Source organism: Typopeltis vanoorti, chromosome 23, assembly GCF_054136105.1.
Source record: "Typopeltis vanoorti isolate ZY-2024b chromosome 23, IOZ_Tvanoo_1.0, whole genome shotgun sequence".
Lineage (NCBI taxonomy): Eukaryota > Metazoa > Arthropoda > Arachnida > Uropygi > Thelyphonidae > Typopeltis > Typopeltis vanoorti.
In genome coordinates, this window is record NC_143571.1 from 63846114 (window position 1) to 63868362 (window position 22249).

General features: G+C 33.0%; 1 long non-coding RNA gene across 1 annotated transcript in view; it reads right to left on the reverse strand.

Moving 5' to 3' along the window:
• LOC150093912 (uncharacterized) overlaps positions 1-22249 on the reverse strand; it is a 335709-nt gene that overhangs the window by 65459 nt on the left and 248001 nt on the right. The window contains exon 3 of the long non-coding RNA XR_016550314.1: positions 20838-20939. This is a non-coding gene — a long non-coding RNA (uncharacterized LOC150093912). The remainder of the gene's footprint in view (positions 1-20837; positions 20940-22249) is intronic.

Here is a 22249-nt window from a genome sequence, read left to right on the forward strand (position 1 = left end):
GGGGTAAAGAAAGTGAGCATTATGCCGATTTACAATCGGGTAAAAAAAAAAAAAGTATCGGAGTAAACTGCAACTCAGGACTTTTTACAGAGGAAGGCAATAAAGTGCTAAACTAGCTTTACATAGCTGGGACTTTTTTTTCGTACCGCTTTTTTTCTTTTTTCTTTCTTTCTTTTGCTACCTAATACCTGTTCAAACATGTATGTTTAGTTTGCTGAATTCAATACGTAGATTTGTAATACGCAAAATACCTGATATATCTACTCTGTCAACAGGCAGGAAAAGAGCCCAGACGAACGAACAAACAATCATTACATACTGCTATCGTTTGATTTTACATTTCATCGTTTATAATTTAATTTTCTGTATCAACAGTTGACATAGTATACTTGAATGTTCATGTTTTCTAGGGACCGATATTCTTTTATCCAAGAAACCATAACGGGCAGGAGACCACACTTTAGAAAGTGTAATGCTAAATCAACTGTTAAAGCAGTCAGTTCCTTTATGACCACTGTAACCAAAGCCTAAATAATTAACCTGCATGTTTGGGTGGGATGTTAGAATTATGACTGAACAACTAAGATTATGAGATCTATTAACTGCGTGTATTCTCGGGTTGATTTGCCTGTTATGCGGTCGGTATAACCCTGTCCCCTCTGTATCAACCCGCTAACACCTTCAATCGAAAAGCCTTCGTAAATGTTCCTCGTGTCGTAGACGGCATTCGAACACAGATTTTATCCAAACAAAGGATAACACATTTCCCAATGTACTTAGCGTGTAGAGTTTTTAGCTAAACAACATAGGACGAGTAGTGGGAGCATATTATTGATAAAGCATTCCGTTCGCAGGCCAATTCTTCAGACATTTAATTCCAAACTGCTTCACGTAAAAGTCTCAAAACCTTAAGGTAAGGTTGACTGTTGATAACTGTAGCATATTAGTAGATGATGAATGTAGATAGCACATTCATAATAAATATTTTCAGGTGAAAATTTAAACAAACTACAAACCAACGAGAAACGATTTTCTGCTAGAAGACGCGGATGCAAAATTCGCTTGAATTTTGTATCCGCGCTTCAGATTCGAGTATGGAAATTCCAACCTTTTAGTTATCTTGCTACAGTTATTATTCGATTTTCGAATTAAACTGCGCATTTATTCTCGCCATTTATTTACAGTGATGGTCCTCTAGAAAGCGGATTGACTGTAGTTCTCTCTTTAAACAGACGGCCGTTTCGTACACGCATTGACATCTAATATATGAACCATGTACTGGAAGTCAGCTGCGTGTGCTCTCCAGCCGGGTTGCCTGTTTAAATATTTAAATCAACGGATCCACAGTCACAGCTCCGTATGCTAATTTTAATAAATCATATATTTCATTAGATATTTTGTCACTTTGAAAACAATGTTTAATGCCGAAAGTCAGCAAAAAAATTCACCAGAAAACAAATCACATTTGGTACCTATACGAACAGTATCTAAATTATATAACAATATTCTCCCTATTTGATATTATTTTCTTTCTTCTCCCCCTAATTATAAATATTCATCAAACGTTACTTACAAACTGGTAATTCCCGTCACTACCGCGAATCACAAAAAAAAAAAAAAAATATATATATATATATATATATATATATATATATATATATATATATATATATTTCGGTTCTATAAAAATTTTTTCATTTAATAATAAAATTTAATTTATTATTATTATTGATATTGTCATTATATTATATATAAAATTACACATATTTAATAATCCATTATAATTATTTATTTAAATACCCTTAAATTATTATACATTATTAATCTGTCGATGACGAATCGTTTAAACAGTCATCCAAGTGAATAAAATATAAATCTCCATAGCTCAGTATGTATCCAACGATGCAAGAATCCTCTAAAGAGAATTTTCAACTAAAAGCGAGATAGATGGTTTTAGAACTTCGGATAATGTGGAATAGCATTTTGTTTTCTGCAAGATAAAAATGAAACCTTAAAGGAAAGCTAAATCTCTCTCTCGTGCTATATAACTACGAATGTTTTACCTCAGTTGCTGGTTACGAATGTCTTTTATTTCGAGTATATTTCTTTTTATTCGAAGATTATCAAAACTACATTTTGGGGAGGGAAGGGGAGGGGGGTAATATATAATAGTATAAGTAATATGGAATCTTTTTTTCTTCATTCAAAACAATGAGCTACATGCGTTTTTATTAAGTAAAATTTTTTTTAAAAAGTAATCTAACCCTAGGGAAAAAACTAAAGACTATTTGCAAAAGACATACATATAGACAAGTGTTTTGACACCAGCTGAAATACCAACTATTCCATATGTAATACCAATTATTCCATACTACCCGACATCCCTATTTTGAAATTACGCGACGAATGAGAGCTAAAAGAAACGTGAAAACCACCATGCTGAAATGAAATTCACATCTGTTCTATAGAAAGCCAAGAGCGATTAAGAATATGTGGAATGCAGTCACGGATATCGAAGTTGAAAAACTTGTAAAATGTTTCAAAATACGGAAAAGGAAAAAAAAAAATTATTGGAGCCTCACGACAGCTCCAAGTCCAATATTCTCGTAGACATGGAGGAAGGGGGGGGGGGGTTAAGAGATTAATAGTTCCACTGTAGTCCGGTAGGCTACGATACTTTATAGACGAGAAACCGTGGCAAGATTTTTCCTTCCGGAAAGTCGGATTTTCATCCTGTAAAATAAACTGGCCAGATACATGCGTTGACAGATATAGGAGATTATGCACGTAGGATGGAGGCCGTATTGAGGTTTATATGAAGTCAAGTTTCTTAGCCATGATAGGTCATTGTTCCTAACACGGTAAGGAGAGTTGGCAGAGTTGATTTTGTTGGAATTAGGGCTGAGCAGCTAAGGACATGAGGTCAGCACAGTGTTTGTTAAATGTATATTTTCTGGCCACCGGTTGTGGATGAAAAACTCCGGTTTCCAAAGGGAAAACTCTTCCCCTCCTCTGCATGAGACAGTCTAATTCGTCTTCATCTGAAAAGTCCTTAAAAATTCCTCGCGTCCTAGATGGTATGCGAATCCAGACTTTTACAACCGAACGGTATATATCCCGAGAAAATCGCTACTGTGTTATGGAGGCGATAATCGCGTTAAGTGGAAGGTGAATACTATATGGTTATCATGGTGATGCCCTTCTACATCTTTTTTCCTCATGAACTATAATTAACATTATTATGTTACCTCGTTTCACACCAGTCGCGCAAGTGTAATATCAGGGCTAATTTTGACAAAGACTTGTCGCCTATTAAGGATTAGTTCAATAAATTGAGCAATGCTATTTTTCAGATTTTTAGAACTAGATTAGAACTAGATAGAATGTGGATTCCCCTTCTGAACCACACGTTTCATAAAATAAAATAAAACAACTCTTTTATTTAATAATAAAATTATGAGTAATTGTTATTAAAATAACAATATTTACTTAAGAACTTTATACTTATTAATCTATTCATAAATCATTTGTCATTCAACAAATACGATATAATGGTTTGATTTGGTTTATTTAGATTTACGGCGAAGCAAGCTATGAGACCAGTGTATTGCGTGTGTTCTAATGGCCGCTTTGCCTGTTCTGAGGGACGAAAAATCCAAGTTCCAAGGAGGAAAAAAAAAACCTCTTCCTTCGTATGAGACCAGCTAACTCATCTTCAGTTGAAAAGCCCTGATACACAATATAATGAAAAGGTAACATCGCAAAGTCGAGTCCTATTGAAGCTATTCTACAACTTCATTCAATTCGTAAATAATAATAATAATAATTTCTTTATCGCTTCTCAGCGATATCCGAGCTTAAATTTTGAGAGAATGGTTTGAGAAAAATGCAAGTATCTTTAAGCAGTAGAGGTGAACTAAAATATGTCGTAAATGTTTCCCATGTTTACTGATTTTCAAAGGATGTCAACTGTATGAAAGAATGTATTTCTATTTTTTGTTAAAGTGGTAAATGACCATTTTTATGTGGTGTCCCTGCACATTGTTTTAGAATAAAAGAAATATTATCTTGCTAATATTCAATCTCTACTTCTTGGCTTACTCAGTAAACCGTGGATATTTAAAATATCTACAAAATTAATAAAAATAATGACCAAATTTCAATAACTTTTTGAAATATGAACAGGACTTGAGTGAAAGAGTAGTATTTACGCCGTATACGAATGCAAAATGGAAAAGGAGAGGGTACAAATCAGAAGCTGAAGGTTGCTCAAAATTACTGTTCATGTTAGCATCCAATACGGTTTAATGTTTTGAGAAACGGACCCAACAGTCTTACTTCTGAGAATCAGTGCTATCATTAAGAAAGAGTGAGTTGAAAAAAAAAAAAATAGAAGCATTCCCATTAATTCACAAATACTGTTTCGGTTTTATTCTTCCCCAACTCTACAGACTGCAATCATAAATTAATTATACCACCCAGTATTTAAACTAAACTGCCATGCTCTTTAAAACATATATTTTTTTTTAAAAAGTCGAGATTAAAAATAAGAGGAAGAGAGAACGTCCATATTTGAATGATACTTAGCGTTTTCCAGAAAACATATACATGAGATGTTTACAGTCCCACTTTATAGATTTGACGCCTTCAATATTTTACAGTTCCCTATTCTAAGATTTATGAACTAGTTGACATCAAGCGAGGCTATCACATCGGTGGTATTATAAAAACTTCTCTTTTTTTAGAAGAGCTAATCCTTTTAGTGAAATATATTAGTGCAAAACCATGCACTGTAGTCTAATATCTGAAATCGAGCAATATCAAACTTTACTCTGATTTAATTTAAACTGTAAAAAGTCACTTATTAATATAATTTATTATATATTATAAAAAATACAATATATAAATTTAACAGGAGCAAGAGCGTAGATTGCAATCGTTAGCAGAATCGTTCATAGGTCCATAAGTCTCATTGTCCAGTGTTCCCTATTTTGATGTTTACTAATATCACTCTATTTGATGATGCCTGTTATTCAAGAATTGTCCTCATGTTTAGTATCGAATACTATAAGTACACTTTCCTTCTTTTGCCTGATCATTATAGCATGAGTACATATTGCATTTGTTATTTATGAGAATCAGACATATTTTTTTATTATACCTTGGAATTTACCTTTATGCAGATATGAACTGGGATAGCCACATAAGTCATCTACAAAACAAACTCCAGACAATAACTAGCAAACTCTACAGGTTAAAAGACAGTTCCCACACACATAAAAACACGAATATACAAAGCGTTGTTGCCAAAATATATAAAGATACGCCATAACAATGTACGCGTTATGTGTATACCACAAACTAAATAGATTAATATTATTACAAAATGATAAAGCTGATTTGTTCAGAACAAAGAGGCGATACCGACTTTTTATACACTGCAATGTCAGAACATAAAATACTAAACAGCAAACCACTTATGTCACTCGCTATGCAGCTATGCTAAAATTTTACTTTGATGCAAACTACAGAATAGCCACAAATATATACCGTATAACAAGACTTCGGACGATTAATTATATCGCATATAAATATAATAAACACTACGGAAAGACCACTCGAAGCTTCTACATTCCACATATGCTAAAGAAACCACCTTTTGAATACCAAAACTACAGTAGCCTAAAGAGAGCCTTAACGATATACTATGAACGAGAAATAAATAAAACGCACCCTGCACGCCTTACAATGCAATATATTAAGCGTTGCTTCATATATTGCATTGTTCAGGTTTTTCAGTTTAGTAAAGCGCCATGGCATTCCTAATTATCGAGCGCGGGCGCGCGCGCGCGTGTGTGTGTGTGTGTAAATGAATGAATTTTTCTTTATGGCTGTGGTAAATATCAGATCTATCAAGCGTCAGTCTACTTCCAATACAGCAACCAAATCAATAAACAATAACTAACAATATATATATATATATATATATATATATATATATATATATATATATTATATTAATTATATAAAAATTCTATATAATTTTCCTTGTCAATATTAAAACAATATGTGTTATAAATACATAATTATGAGCCAAAAATTTTTTTTGTATTTAATTTTTTTTTTAATTGAAATCTAATGTAGAAAATGAATCACATATGCAGCACTCAGTGCTGAACTTTGTAAAATAATATGTTGGAATATCACTCAAAATGATTACTGTACATATGTAAGTATTTTAGAGATAAATAAAAAAATATTATTATTATTTAGTATTAAATAAAATACCATATTCAAATTTATAAAACTCTGATATTAAAACAGCATTCACTCTCTGAAATATTCGTAGTTTATAGGATACGAGGTTTATCGATTTGTTGGATATTCATTTTTGAAGAGGAATATTATTTACGACAGTTTGTAGCAAAGAACAGGAGAGAAAATCTAAAAATTCGGGAAATAAGTTATGTAATTTATGCACTGACGTAACTTATTCAATCCATGAACAATGAGATTACATCATATAATATAATAGGATTGCTTTCCTCTCGTTGGAGGGCAGCACAGTACAGCAACTGGAAACGAGCGTCTCTCTCTCTCTCCTTGTTGACTCATGCGACAAGCTAAATATAAAATACTAGACAATAACTAAATAAAATAAGTTAACAAATTAAAATAAGAATCAAATAAAAATCCGCATCTTTTCTCTCTTTATTTTTAATTCTGACATTTCTTAATTTCACGGCGCTTACAATGATCAGAACGTTTAACTGTAAAACGCTAACAACAAAACAGAATATACCAAAATAACCTTATTCGCCTTTAATCCATAACCTTAACAAATTAAGTATTAATTAATTGCCTTCTTTATTTAATGTGTATTACTTTCAAACACATTTGTTTGGAAAGCTTTTCTTTCAAGTTTTGTTCGTAGTTCAAACAAACGCATATGTATGTATTGTGTATAAATATATATCAAGATGACAACATTATCTAACAAAAACTGAAAGCCAATACTGATGTTCAACTAACGAAATTTCTGATGGCACAATGAAAAATATCTCTATTATAATATCCATTTAAAGTAAAGCTTGGCTATATTTCTCACTGCCACGCTTCAACGGAAGACGAATGCATAACGACAGCTGTCCCTGAAGCCACATTATTCATGATCCCGTTGCCATAGTAACTGCCTTAAAAAGACCGTTTATTTTTCCTGGTCAGCAGGGCGGTCATTCCTGACCACACCCAGAATCGTTCTGATGGATAAAGTTGTAGGTTTTGTCTCCAAGGGCGATAGCCGGAAAGTGGCCTCAACCTCCCCTTCCGAATGACAATTCCGGTTTGTTGTGTACTCGTATAGAAGGAAACAGCAAATGTAGCCACCCCGACCTTTTCTAAACTCTTTCTCAAAAAAAAATTTTAAAAAAAAAGTGTCAAACGAAATAATAAATCTTATCAAACGCACTGAGCAAGTCTGTGGTGAAAACATACGTAAACATACACCACAGAAACAAGCAACAAAAACAAAACAACAACAAAAAAAAAAAAAAAAACTCCGCATGTTAATAACAACTTCACCTCAAGAAGAAAACAGTCTTGCACTTCAAATAACTAGAATTAAGATATACGTGGACAGGTCTGTTGTAATTGAAATTAATATATCTCCATCATATTGTTAAGTAAGGCATTCCTTGCCAACTAAGCTGATAGAAACACGACTAGTGTCATTGTGTTTACTACACTATCTTCTTTCGTGTACAAAATCTCTCATAAAGCGGTCGATAGACTTTGATATATTTTGGCATAATTACTAGTTTCTCCCAAGTATTAACCAGGAATTTAATTTTAGCTCAGCATTGACTTTTTTATATATACCATTTTACGTAGAGTGAAGTAATGGTCGATATATAATAAAAAACAGTTTGTATTGTTGACTGTGTTTGCATGTTTGATGTATAATTAATCGTAAGGAAGTAATTTTTATTAATGATGAGTATATATTATGTTGTAGAAATATATACGATAAGACTTCAGATTTATTAATGAAAGATAGTTTAACCTTTACTGGTGTTACTACTGATTATAGACAGATCTTCATCACTCAAAAGTAAATTCGATAGAGAACGACTCACTTTTATCGCTTAAATTATCATGCTTTACTTACAGTTAATAGCTTTTGAAAGGGACGTTCTTTCGTTGTAATTGTGACTTATATATATATATATTAAGGATACCAAGTAATTTTATAAACTTGGTTTTTTACTCCTTCTCCCAAGTAAGCAAAACAGTTAAGTTTGCGCCTGAACGTATATATATTATCCCCAAGGTAAAAGACTTTTCACACACACACACACATATGATATTGCATGGTTTTGTGGGATAAAAAAAACCCCGAGTTTCAGGGAGAAAGGAATTGTGCAATCTCCGAATGAGAGCGACTAATTCATCTTCACCTGGAAGCCCTGATAAAGTTTCCTCACATCTTAGACGGGATTTCAAACCCAGGTCTTTCCAATCAAAGGACATCGTCGATACTATACGGCGTTGGTTCTTATCGATGATATCAGTGATTAACATGCTTAACGTTTTATTAATAATACGTGGGTGACTTTGTTTTTACTAGATTGCTCCACTCTCAAGGTAAATAATAAAAAAAAAAAAAAACGAAACGAAACGTGCATAAACAACGCATTTAAAGGAACCAAGAATTCCATTTATGGAAAAGTTTATTTTTTATTTATTTTCGAATGAATAAACTTTATCAACTGAAAATAATAATAAAATTCTATCTCAATTCTGATAAAAGAGCTGGAAGCATTTTCAGGAATTCATTTCTAGTTTATTGCAATCACAATCTTCTGGCAGATTCTAATATCATATGTGAAATTAACCCTCTTTAATAAACTATAGGTACTATACCGAAATAAAATGGCAATTGTTGTCGAATGTTAGTTTTTAGTAACTATTAATTTTATATCAGAATAATAAGCGAGTTACGTTTAAGCTACAACTGACAGGCAACCGTAGAATCTTAAATGTAACACAGTATATGTTACATAATACGCTACTATGTCTACAGAGAGACATTTAATTATTTACAGCGTATCCAAATTCGTATGTTATTTGTGTAATAAATTTACAAAATCAGACCATAGAAACAGTACTCTATAAATATTTCATTTTTTCCCCCTAATTTATTACAAAGTGCGGGGGGAAGAAAACCTTTTCTTTCTTTAAAAAATGGAATTACTTCTGTTTCTGATACCTATATTCAATTCAGTTATTCCAAAGAGCAGCAATAAACGTAAAGCGTTACTATTTTTTAACTTTTACTTTACACCTAAAAAACGAATGCGACATAAAAAAAGCGTAAAAGCGAAAGAAAAGTTACATCATGTAAATGACGTCTCGATCTTGAAAATAAAAAACAAACAAAAAAAAAAAAAACAGACTGAATAAACCTCTATCCAGTGCCCTCAAGACAAGACGGATGTGTGACCTTACGGATTCCAAGTACTCTCCCAATCAATCAGCCAAACGCCCATTCCGCTGCTGTCAATTGCATCTATCATGACAAGGAGCGAAATCATAAGTCTCCGACAGGTACATGTAAATTATAATTCGCGCAGTTTGATGAAGAATCAAATCCTTCTCCAATATTCTTGCACCATCTGAATTATAACCGCATTACCATTAATGATATTTTAATAAACTTTAAATAACTTAGATATATAGGACTTGTGTTGTTTTAGTTCCTGAGGAAAATGAGAGGAAGATTCTATATTGCTATTTAGTGATTAATGTATTAAGTAACTCGGTTAATTACCGAACTGATTACGGAATTCACTAGAAAAGAAAATGAAAACTTGAAAATGAAAAAGTTGAGTATCAATTGCACATTCATATTGAAAAAATTCATATGAATATGAAATTGCTACTTTGTAATGCGTGACGCACAGCACTTGCGAAAAAACTTTTCAAGATGAAATAAATTTAATTTTTCAGTTTTACACTTTCCCTGAAAACATTTATAACCAGTTCAAATAATGCATACAATTATCTGTTTCCAAAAAGTATTCCAATTTAATGCAGTAATTCCTACATATTTCTCTTAAATTTTTTATCATCTTCGTAATAAATAATTATCCAGCGTCTCTATGACTATTTATCAAAAGAATAACTGCATGTTTTAATACTGTATAACCGGAAATGATCCTAATTAAGAAAAATAAAATCTGTCAGTTAACATACATATAATAAACTACAACTAGCTGATAACACCGCTTCATTAGATTTATTATTATTATTATTTTTTAAATTAAAACTCATACTATAGTTTCATGAAAATAACAGCAGGTAATTTTTACGCATAAAGGAAAAAAATACCACTTCAGCTGAAAATATCAGCCTCTTTTTGATTCATCGGATAGCATTTTATAAATATGACGTAATCACAGTGTTGATATATATATATATATATATATATATATATATATATATATATATATATATATATATATATATATATATATATATATATATATATATATATATATATATAATTAATATAATTAATATATAATTAATATATATATATAATTAATTTTCTCTGTCAGTCATGTCTGACTGAGCGATGCTAAGACCAATAAAAATTTGCATTTGTAAGGATAAGTTAAACTTTAATATATTTAAAAATCTTGAGTTAAAAAAATTTTCAGAGGAAAAATAAATAAATAAAAGTCGACGTGATGCATGTACCAACTGGAGAGCAGTAACCTCTCCAACCTAGATCAATGAACAAGTTCGAAGACAGTTGAATTCGTTTATTAAAAATATAAGAAAATAAATAAATAAAAATTGGTTTTTCTTTATGCAAGAACAACATTTATACTTAGTCTTGTAAGAAGTGATCGTCTCGGTTTCCTCAAACACCAAAGCCTAAAAAAGAAGCCAATGATTGTTATGATGACACAAAATTGCAGTCATTTAGAATTATAGAATAGTTACACTGAATTCAGAACACGCCGAAGAGAAGCTAGTATTGTAATATGATAATCAATGCTCAATCGCAAACCAGCGAGTGTAAGGGATCTTCTATCACTTCTCAAAATTTAAACACCTCTTAAAATTTGGTAGAGTTTAAATAATTACAAATTTATTTTATTTTTATTTTTCCTCCAAATTTTCCTTTTAAACCTTCAGAGGTATTGTATTATATGTTTTCTTTTTTCTTTTGTTTTTTTTTTTCTTTCTTTCTCTTTTAATCTGATTCACTAACAAATTCAGACGCAGAATCAAGACGGCGGAATGTATAGTATTATCGAATTTTTTTTTTTTTTGAGGGGGGGGGGGTATATTCTTTCTCGGATCATCGCACTCACTGCCGTCACTGACGTAACGCCACAACAGCAGCACGTGGACGGCGAACGAACATTTCACTGAGTTTTATTGTTGGCCGCTAAAGACTTGACACAAGCAGAGACGGAGACATTTTCCCAAGCACTGGACTGGTCCACTGTATACTCTCTAAGAGGGTGAAGGAGAGGAGCATACGAAATACTCTCCCCCACACCATCTTTTCGAATACCCACCCACTATGCCCGTCGTTGAACCCCCGTTCCTCTCCCCTACTTCGAGTGTGCGCAACTGACGTTCAAAACCAATCAATATCACACTGGGGGTATTGACCAAGTGAGGACCTCGTGATCATGTGTCCCGTGCGCGCGCTTCTTGTGAGAACTGGCCGGCTGAGGTGTGCATATGTTTATTCCGATGTAAACGGCTAGCCATAAATCACATGCGGGGTAATGAACGAGCGGCCGACCGAGAGAGAGAGAGAGAGAGAGATCCTAATGAAATTCTCCTACAAAACGAGAGGCCAGACGGATTTGGCCATAGGACATCTGTGTTGAACTACATTTATTCTTCTCCGTTGTTTTTTATGTGTTATATTTGTGGAATATCACACAAAGTAATAGTTCTGTAAAGGAGAAAAAAAATCATTCGTTCAAAATTCTATTTTTTTTTTTCAGCTTGCAAGCTATAAAGTGATTTTCATTTATAGTGGAAGTAAAAACTGACCACACAAAAATGTAACAAAGTCGGTAAAACATCAGTCGAAAGTACTAAATGCGTCAATTTTATTATGCACAGAAAGGGTATTAGTTATTCAATTTATCTCCCATTCTTCATGGAAGTTTGTGAATGTCTTCAGGTAGTAAACGATTTTTATCGCTACGTATGAGAATACCACCCTACATATCAGAGGCCTGGATTAGATTTAAAAATAAATAAATAAATAAAAACACCGCGTGGCGTGTCCAGGGCAGGATTTCTAAATTACCTAATCCTTAGCTTATCGACAGTACTAATTTGCCATTGGTTTATAGCCTTTCGAGGACAGACTTCACATAAAGAAAAAGAACCCCCCCCCCCTTTTTTTTTTCTGCTTTGTATTGTTAACTGGCTTTAACTCGATGGTGTCTGGTTTTGGTACATTTTGAAATACGGAGAATTAAAATTAAACCAGAATCGAACTTCTTACAAAAAGAAGAGCAAAGTGAAAATAAACATTTAATTATATTAAAAAAAAAAAAAAATTGAAAAAAGCACAGTACAACACACTACTGGAAACAAGCAAACAAACGAACAACAAAATTGCATTCTTTTCAAAATTATTACATGGTGTCCACCAGATTCTTAACTGATTTGTTATAACAATAGTTAGTGGATAACACTTGAACTGTTAATTAATTTTAGTCACTCGCTGGCTGGACACGCAGGAAAGAAAAACGCATTTCCGGTAATGATAAAATGCTTGCTCTTCAGCCGAAGAACAGCAAACTTAGTACTATGTAACACCTATAAAATACCCACATTCATAAATGGGATTTCATTATATTCATCATTACACTTATTTCCTATTCTGGACAGGAGCACATAAGCATCACATGAGCTATCATATGCAGTTCGGCTTTAATATGTTAGTGTTATAATACAAGGACTCCACAGAAGATAGAATATTATTTCAAATGGAACAGCGGTTTCCAATATTCAGTTTGCGATTGCCAGGTATTCTATAAGGATATCAGGAAATCTTGATTATGACAAAAAAAAATAAATAAATAAATAAAATATCTTGAAGTAAGTTTCTATAACTGCAGAAATAACTGTTTCTGTAAAATTAAATTACTAATGCAATTTGTCAAGTTTAAAAGCGCATTATAAATTTGAATCAGATGAAATATAATATTTCCAATATTTCAGTTCAATTGCAAATTTAATATCCTATACTTCACATGTGACAAAAGGGAGGGGCTATTTGGTTATAAAATAAATAAATCAAGAAATAGTACAAATAAAACTTCTTTCTGTACTATATATATATATATATATATTATTTCGGGACAGTCATCTTTAAATGGGGTAGCTCAAATCTGAGTACGGAATGAGAGTTCCGGTTATTTCATATAGCATGTTTTGAGGGGGGGGGGAATATGAACCAGCAAATAGTTCGCTGAACGACAATAGTACACTCGGCGACAGGGTCAGTAAAATAACACCCTCTCGTGAATCCCCAATTCCGCTAGTCTACGAAGAAATATTGCCACTCTAAACACCGGTGCCATGAGCCACTCTCCCATCTGGGGTGTGAGGAACGGCCCCGATTTACGTCATCTAGGATTTGCAGTGCTTGGTGAAGTGGGCGAGCTAGCGGACAGGCAATAATTCATGACACACACACACACACACACACACATACTATCGATAAGGTAACATTAGGCTGAATTTCAATGAGGACAAAACTCAGACCTTAGGAACAGCGCAGCAGTGGTCAGTAGCGAATAAACACACTTATACTAAGAACTCGGAATCCAGGCCCGTATAGAAATACGAATATTTAGATACACGAAACTGAAATGCGGGTATTTTTGCAGCCGTTTTGACTCAAAACAAGTATACCGGGATGCTATTTAATGAGTGCCACCATTCAAGTACGTCCAATAAAATAGAATGATATCTCCCATTGACCGAGCTGTCAATGCATTGTTACTTTCTTTTCTCCTGTCTGCGCATACACAGTTATTTGGCAAGTATATCCTCTCTCTTACTCTTTTGCTTACTCAAGTTATTTAATGACAGATAAACTAACACGGTTGAGGTGAATACACTGGAGTCACATCCAATGAATGTGTTGTGTGAACAGTAGCAATGTCCCGAACATATGCTTGCTGAACTTTTGAAAGTTCAGCAAGCATATGTTGGTGAGTAATCTTAAGGACTAACCGAGTTATCTGTGACATTTTCGTTTGTCATGTCCGTCGTCTTACACAAGGAACAATTTTTACATAATTATTTATAAAACACGCTCTCCGATTATCAGTACAACATAATTACTAAGGGCTGTCACAAAAGGCAAGTGTGCCTTTCATGGATTAATTCAATTCAGCAAAGTCTACATGAGACTTCAAGAGAATGCTCAGACGTTCCAATTTCGCGTTCATAATGCAAATATCAAACGTTAAATCAACGTTAATAACTCAACAATATTAGTTTCATTTGTCAGTATTATGGCACTTTATTGGAGGAGTTTACATACTGTCGTCCTATTTTGTCAGTCACGAGCTCAAGAACTGACGTCTCATTAATTTATTTATTCACTCATTTTTCATTAATAAGCTAGATATACGTGTGCAACTTTCGGAATGCCTAAACACTATCTTAATGTACTTAATGACGTTTGAAGTTCACATATCTCTGGAAAATTTAGGCGACAGACAATCCTGACACTGTGATTAGGCGCACTAATACACTAGCGAGGAATATTTTCATGTGTGACGTATTTTGTTAGTAATCATCCACCCAAAATATCAAACCATAATTCGCTCTGAGTTCATTCCGACCATGAAATTTCGACACACAAAATTAAACTAAAATTAAAAAGAAATTATCATAAACCAAATCACCAAAGAATAAATGTTTGTAAATAAAATAGAACTTGAGCTGAAGATGGTAAAAAATAAGGGAGCAAAGCAAGGGGGGGGGGGGCGGAATCATGGAAACTTGTGAAGGAAAACGTAAATGTAAAAACAAAGAAAAATGGCAAAAATGAGCAACGTTACAAAACTAAATAAACAAATACAGGCAAAAAGGGTTTAACTAAAAGAAAAACCAAAAGTATGTCACGAACGTGTTATTTATTTTTTCAAATGAATCCTACCCAGGAAAGGTTGTAAAACTATAGTACATTTAGTACTAGAGGTAAGGGCTACATAATTTAGAAGCCTTGAATCTCGTTCTTACAGACCAAGCAAGGAACTTTTTAAAAGCCTATAATAACCAGGATGGTGGTGTCACACACCAGCCGATGAAATTCATCCACCTAAAAATCGCAGGATTTCTTAACAAACTGATGGACCTAAACAATTACAAATTATGTGGCTTAGATTAGATCAATAATTCATTTGATTTCGAATGTCAAATGACAACACGGAAAGTGTTAGTACCATTTTGGAGAGGAATAACCGATGTTCATTTGGGGAAATGTTTTCACATGCTACTCAGCAAAAATTGGTCATTTCCAAGTTCACAGTTGGTACTGTGACGAAGAAATGAACGTTTACAGGTGACACTGAGTTCAAGATACAACTGCTGGTTATAATGCATGGAAGTATGGCTGCTAGTTCTTAAATGCTGTTCTAAACAATCGTGTGCGTCTGTCTAGAACATTGTAGCTACTTTATGGACACCAGTCCTTACACTTTCAAATACAATGCACTCTGCCACAAAGCGATGATTGTAAACAAGTGGTCTAAGGAGAATAATGCTGGAAAATTGGGGTGCAATATTGAATGCCTTCCTCTCGTGCACCCTGGTTAATGTTAATAGTCATAATTAGATAGTGATGTACTGTCTGCCTGGACCTTAGAGCCTGGAATTTGCTTTATTGGCTCTGAGTTCCCGTTTCTCAAATATCTAAGTGTCACTATGGACAAAATGCTTTCATTTAAACATAAAGAAAATGCAGCAACAATGAAAATGTATACCGAAATAGCATACTATAGAAATTTACAGCTGCAATACGTCTTAGGGAGCAGATGCTGTTTGTTCTCTAGTATTGTTAAACAACACCCATAGATCTCAACTAGTCTACAAGAAAAAACCTACTGGAGCAATCACTTCCTAGCAATACTGTCGAATACAAAGACTGCCTAATCAATCAATGAAGTAAAATTATGAACAGCTCCAAGCAAGCGGTATACATGACACCCATCTAACTAAAGACTCCAATCTAAACAACCTGCTTGGAAGTTTGTAGTTAATTTTACAGAAAACGGTTTTAATAAATCTGATACTTTGAACCAGAATTGATGCAGCTAACCACTCTGCTCCTACTCTACAAATGAGGATGGGCTAACCATCCCAACTGTAACTGTGGAACATTAATTCAAACAATCAACCATATTTTCAAAAACTGTCCTTTAGAAGCACCAGACACATAAAGACTTTCATAATAAAAAAAACTTGAAGTTGTCATATGGACAACATAAAAATTAAATAATTAAATTTTCATCATTAAATTAATTTGTTTTAGTCTCCGCTTCCACTAAATTGTTATATCAGCGAGAGGTCTTTCACGACCTACTGACTCTATTAGTAAACCACAATGTGAGGCAATGCGTAATTAATTTTCTAGCAATATATCTGCTCTTGTTTCGAGACTTCTGAGTAGGATACTTCATACTAGGTCGTAGGTTAACATGAAAAAAAAAAATTGAACGATAAAATCTAATTAAATGAAAATCAGCATTAAAAAGAAGAATAATATGAAAATAGAGATGAGAAAACATTATCATTAATAAGTGGTGAACTTATAAAACAAGTAAATATTTCAGTTATTTGTACAATTTTTATTGACAACAGCAAATTAAAGATGGAAACAGATAACAGAATAAGCAAGGCTAGCATAACTGGAAATCAGTTAAATGAAATTAAATGTCACGAAAGCGAAATTGCCTAAACACAAATTAACAGTACATATGGCAAAGTTCAATCAGTTTCGATATACGGTGCTGAGTCAAAAACAAAATAGTTGGTCCTAAATTAGAGAATAAAGACAGTTAGGAAAATATGGGAAAAAACATCTCTCCAACAGAAGACAGTATTAAAGGGAAAGATAATATACGGGAACCGGACATAATGATAATAATTCAAGTATCTGTAACAGATTAGGTAACAAAGATTTACATGGAATTGACAAACAAGAGCCTAATTTACGGCTCAAGAAATTAGTTATTTCTTTAGAAAAGGATATATGTCAGAACTATAACAAATTCCATTCTTTCTCACAAAATATGACAGCCTCCAGCTCAGTTGATATCGATGATGATCTCTGGCTGGAAATACCCGGTTTAGAATTCCGCCTAGGTTGCGAATAACCTTTATAAGGGCCTTTCAACTGAGGGTGAGTTAGCTCGTCTCACACAGATGCGATAGTTTCTCTCGAGGAGGACTTTTTTTTATCCCACAAAATAGGCAAATCAGCCAGAGAATTATACACAATTAACAGACATAACATGCTGCTTCCTAGATTTATAATTGCTTCAGCTATAATTCTAAGCAACTCAAATTATGAAACTAGGATTTGGTTTCTATTTCTAAAAATAAAAATGATCCTTCTCAGAGCTAATAACCGAACAAGGGATTCTATTACCGAAGAAGGGATCCAAGCAATAATTTAAACTATTTAAATAAATTCGAATCAGTAAAAATATCGCTTATTTTATTCTGTTAATCAGATTGTTGATAACTTCATCAATACTTTCATCTAATGCTGATTTTCTATTATACTAGATCATCACCAATCAGTACACAATATCTTGAGGTGATAGTGGAGCAAATGCTGGAAGAACTACAAAGCAAGGCTCTGGTCATATAACAGATTTCAAGTACGGGTACGATATCAAACTTCAGTGAGTCATAGTAAATCCAGATGTATTACCTAAACATAAATAAAAATCTTTACACAATATTTTTGCTCTCTACAAATCCTTAGTACAAAAAAAAAAAAAAAAAGTATTTTTCCTAAATACGGAATAATAAGGAGTCAACTTTTTTATCTTTCTTCCTTATTTCACATTTCATAACCAAAGTAATGAAATCACGCACATTTTATTGTGTGGGTCATGTTGTTTGCATAACACATGTGAAGAGAACTGCATAACTATCTAAACCAATCAGCATTTTTTGTCTTACATATTCTAATTTTTAAATATAACAGAGTTCAAGAGATTAAAAGACGTCTGAGTGCACAAGAGAACTGAAACATAATGAGCTTGTCACAATATTTCTTGACGTAAGAGATTCAGCGCTGTTCAAAGATGTTTAAATCCTGCTGTCACGCATTTTGAAACTAAACTATCGCCACATGGCTTGAGAGTTAGAATAGTTACAAAATGAAAATTGCGTGACAACAATTTAAAACTTCAGTATCATTACTGACTAATTCATCCTAAAGCCAAAAAGCTATGCAAAACGGACATAATCTGTACAAAGAGTTTGAATTTTTGGAACTGCATTTTTGGATGATTTAACACCTTGAATTATGAGAGAAATCACATAAATTTATTTACAAAAAAAATTTTTTGCTAACCAGTTTGGTTAAATTTATCTATTAGGGATGCATTTTTGATGAATGGTAAGTCAAGCACGATATTAAAAATTTCATATTACACAAAAGTAATAACCATGATAGCGAACTTTATTAGTTCTATTCTTATTCAAAGTAAGTTTTATTTCTATACAACACACTTTTCGAACAGCAGAGGCATTATAAAGGCTCAAGCCAAGATACTATTACGAGAAGCTAGCTAATAAGTAGCTTAAAGTAAGGGAAATTTAGAGTGAAAGCCTAAAATTTAAGAGGAAAGGATATGCCTGTTTACTTGTTCCTCAGATTCAGAGTACATTAATACACTAATGAGACGATTGTCGCTTCTTGTCCGAAAGGTCGCAAACCACATTTTGTTTGCGAGGAAAATTTCACGTTACATTTTATCTTATGATATTAATTATAGATATCTGAATATAATATTGTTGTGTCCAGACTCTGTACATGCGAAATAATTTAGGTAACTAACTCAACTAATATGTTCACAGAAATTAATTCTTTACCCATCGTTGGTAGGGTGACAGACGGACAACTTGCCCCCCCCCCCCGATAACATATGTTTAATATGCGCATCTCATCCATGACAGGTTTGGAAACTAACTGTACATAAAGTGTCGCTAATTGGCTAGGAATTAGATATTCCAGTAATCCTGCTTTATAGTATAAACTTCACAGACTTTCTACAAGACACCCTGTTCAACTGATATCGATGAAGTTTGGAAAATAGTTTTTTTTTGACATAACTTTTAACGTCTTATGAAAAATCCAGCTCAATTGGCCAAAAAGAAAGGGGAATAGAGGTCGATTCCTCACAAGCACCTCTGCAAATTATATGCAGCAATCAATACAGTTGTTTGATCATCGCGAATTCCTCATATGTACCCTCAAGGGTGTAGAAAATACTATGATAGTACTATAAAACTGAGTTTACATTATTACTTGCTTCAATCACAATCAGATATGATGGTAGTTGTTTCAAATGTTAAAGGATCATGTGAGACCAACTGAATTAAAATGAAGGGGAACTGCTTATAGGGCTCTACTAAGTAGACACCTCTCGGCATCGCATCACTGAATCGTTTTCGATCAAAATTGTAATAATTTCGTATGTTGTTTAAGATATTCTCACTACAAAATTCAGCCCAAATGAAACTAAAAACGGGACTAGTTATTATAAAAAAAATGAGAAGAAAATAAAATGGGCAGACATCACATAGGACGCATCGTTCAAGAGATTTCGATAATTAACTCCTTGACTATTTTACTTACTAATACTACTTGACTAATATTATTGTTTTAAATTGCTGAGAAATGCATCAATACTATAACATCCGAAACAATAATAACCCGAATTATCAAATAATAATGTTAGTAAAATAGCTACTTTTAAATTGTAGCCAACCTCCTATTTTCTCAGTACTTAGCTCGCTTTTTTTTTTTTCCATAAGAGAAATGTTTTGGAGGTTTTATATACAATTCACCTAGAGCAATGCTAACTTTTTTATCTGGTCACTATGTCCAAATTGCTTGTACTAGGGGACGCCCTTTTTTTTCGATGTGTTAGTGGTAATACTAACATCGTAAATGCGTTGTTTCCGGCTGCTAATATCATAAACCACGGCCTGTAGGGTGGTTACGATGATAAACGATATTTTATCACGTTCGTGTTCCTCAAAGTGGCTTCACAGTTGCCGCCGATAACTGAGACATAAGATCAAGAAACTTACAAACTAGGAATCCAAAGCCACATTCATGAGTGGCCACACCCATGTAAACACGATTATGAAGAGATAAAAACAGCTTTATTTATTTATTTTTTCTCTTATGGAGAAATAATTACTTCGAATGTGAATAAATCTCCATGCTTGATAAAAACATGAAGCTTGAAAATCAGTATTAACACAAGTTTACTTTACCAGAAATGCGAATTTAACAGATACGCCTAGAAAAAGCATAAAATTAATTTTTATTTATTGTATTTATTTATTTAGGTTTATTTCAAATGACAAAAATCCTCTGGATTGTATTCAGGTATTCTTTCTCCAACTATCCTGCATTCATATTTTCAGGAACGCGTAAGTTGATCCCTTTCATCTTATTTATGCAAGATGAAATTTATAGACATTTATATAAGACGGAAAAAACAAACAGAATTTGTACTCACTCAGCCTCTGCGACCTTTCTTCGGATGGTCTTTCGCGAATAGGCACTGTGGTGGGTTTTGCAACTATGATTTCTGCCAACCGGAACGGAGTGTTGGTCTTTCCTAGAATAATTAAAAATGGATATAATAATATTACCAGAATAAATTATCATAAGGATTATAATATAACGAATAATTTAATGTAAAACAGCAGAAGATACCACTTGTTTAATTCGACTATTTAGACATTTCCGGTTGAGCAAAAATTTTAAAGTGAATAATCGCAGCTTAAAAAAAAATACTAAAGAAAACGACATTCAACATTACATAATGAAAGAGAGACTGCAATGGATTTACAACCGATATGTTTTTCAGAACTTGAAACAGGGGTTCTTATAGCTAAAAAAAAAAAAAGATCAATAAGGTGTGCAAAACAATTCGCCAAAAGATCATTTCACCCTCGAAAGACAATTCACAATGTCAATAGAAAAAAAAAAAAAAATCCTCTGTAGAACCACTACAGCAGTGGCGGTGGATCCAGAGAGTGAGATAGGGGAGATTGTCCTTCTTCCTAATAATACTGTGAATTTTTAAAACCCAATAATAAATATAAAACTTGTTTTTAAAAGAATAATACAAATCAAACGAAATGTTATTTGAGCACAATTAAAGCAAATTATATGAATAAAATAAGAAATAAAAATCTCATTTTATCCTCCTCCGTAATACCACACACACACTGTTCTAAAATTCAAACTTTATTACCAATGGTGTACAATAAGACAGAAGTAAGGTAATTACGGTAACAATTCGTATAATAGAAAGAAAGAAAAAGATTTTTGTAACTATTTAAACACAATCGCGTCATCATTTGCTAGTACAATATTTGCCAGCAACATCTGATAGACATTACAGCAATGTAAATAATATTAACAAATTAAAAGAGTCCAAGAAAACTGGCACACTACTTTTCCATTAATCCATTTGTGAGCGGAATTTACAAAAAAAAAAAAAAAACATTAATTCTGTTAATCTTCATTATAAAATTCTGAAATTCATTATGCATTTTATATATTTTAAAATAAAATAAATAAACCCTATAACATTCATTCCCTAAAGAGAATAGGTAAGACTCCTTTAGCCTTAACAAACACTTGGAAGTAGGAAACCGCCCTCTACCTCAGCAGACACTGACAGCTGAGCTCATAACTACCAATGATTTCGTAAGAACTGGGAGGAGAGTATGGTAGACAAATAAATAGCTTAAATATTAACTAATTGCATAAATTAAAGATACCAAGAAATTATATACTTGGTTTAATCCTTTATCCAAGATGAGACACCTTTTAGCAACTCGTATATAAAAATATGACTTCTGCATTACTTCAACTTTGGTATCACCTCGCCTCTGGGTCTGGCTCCCACTGATAAGA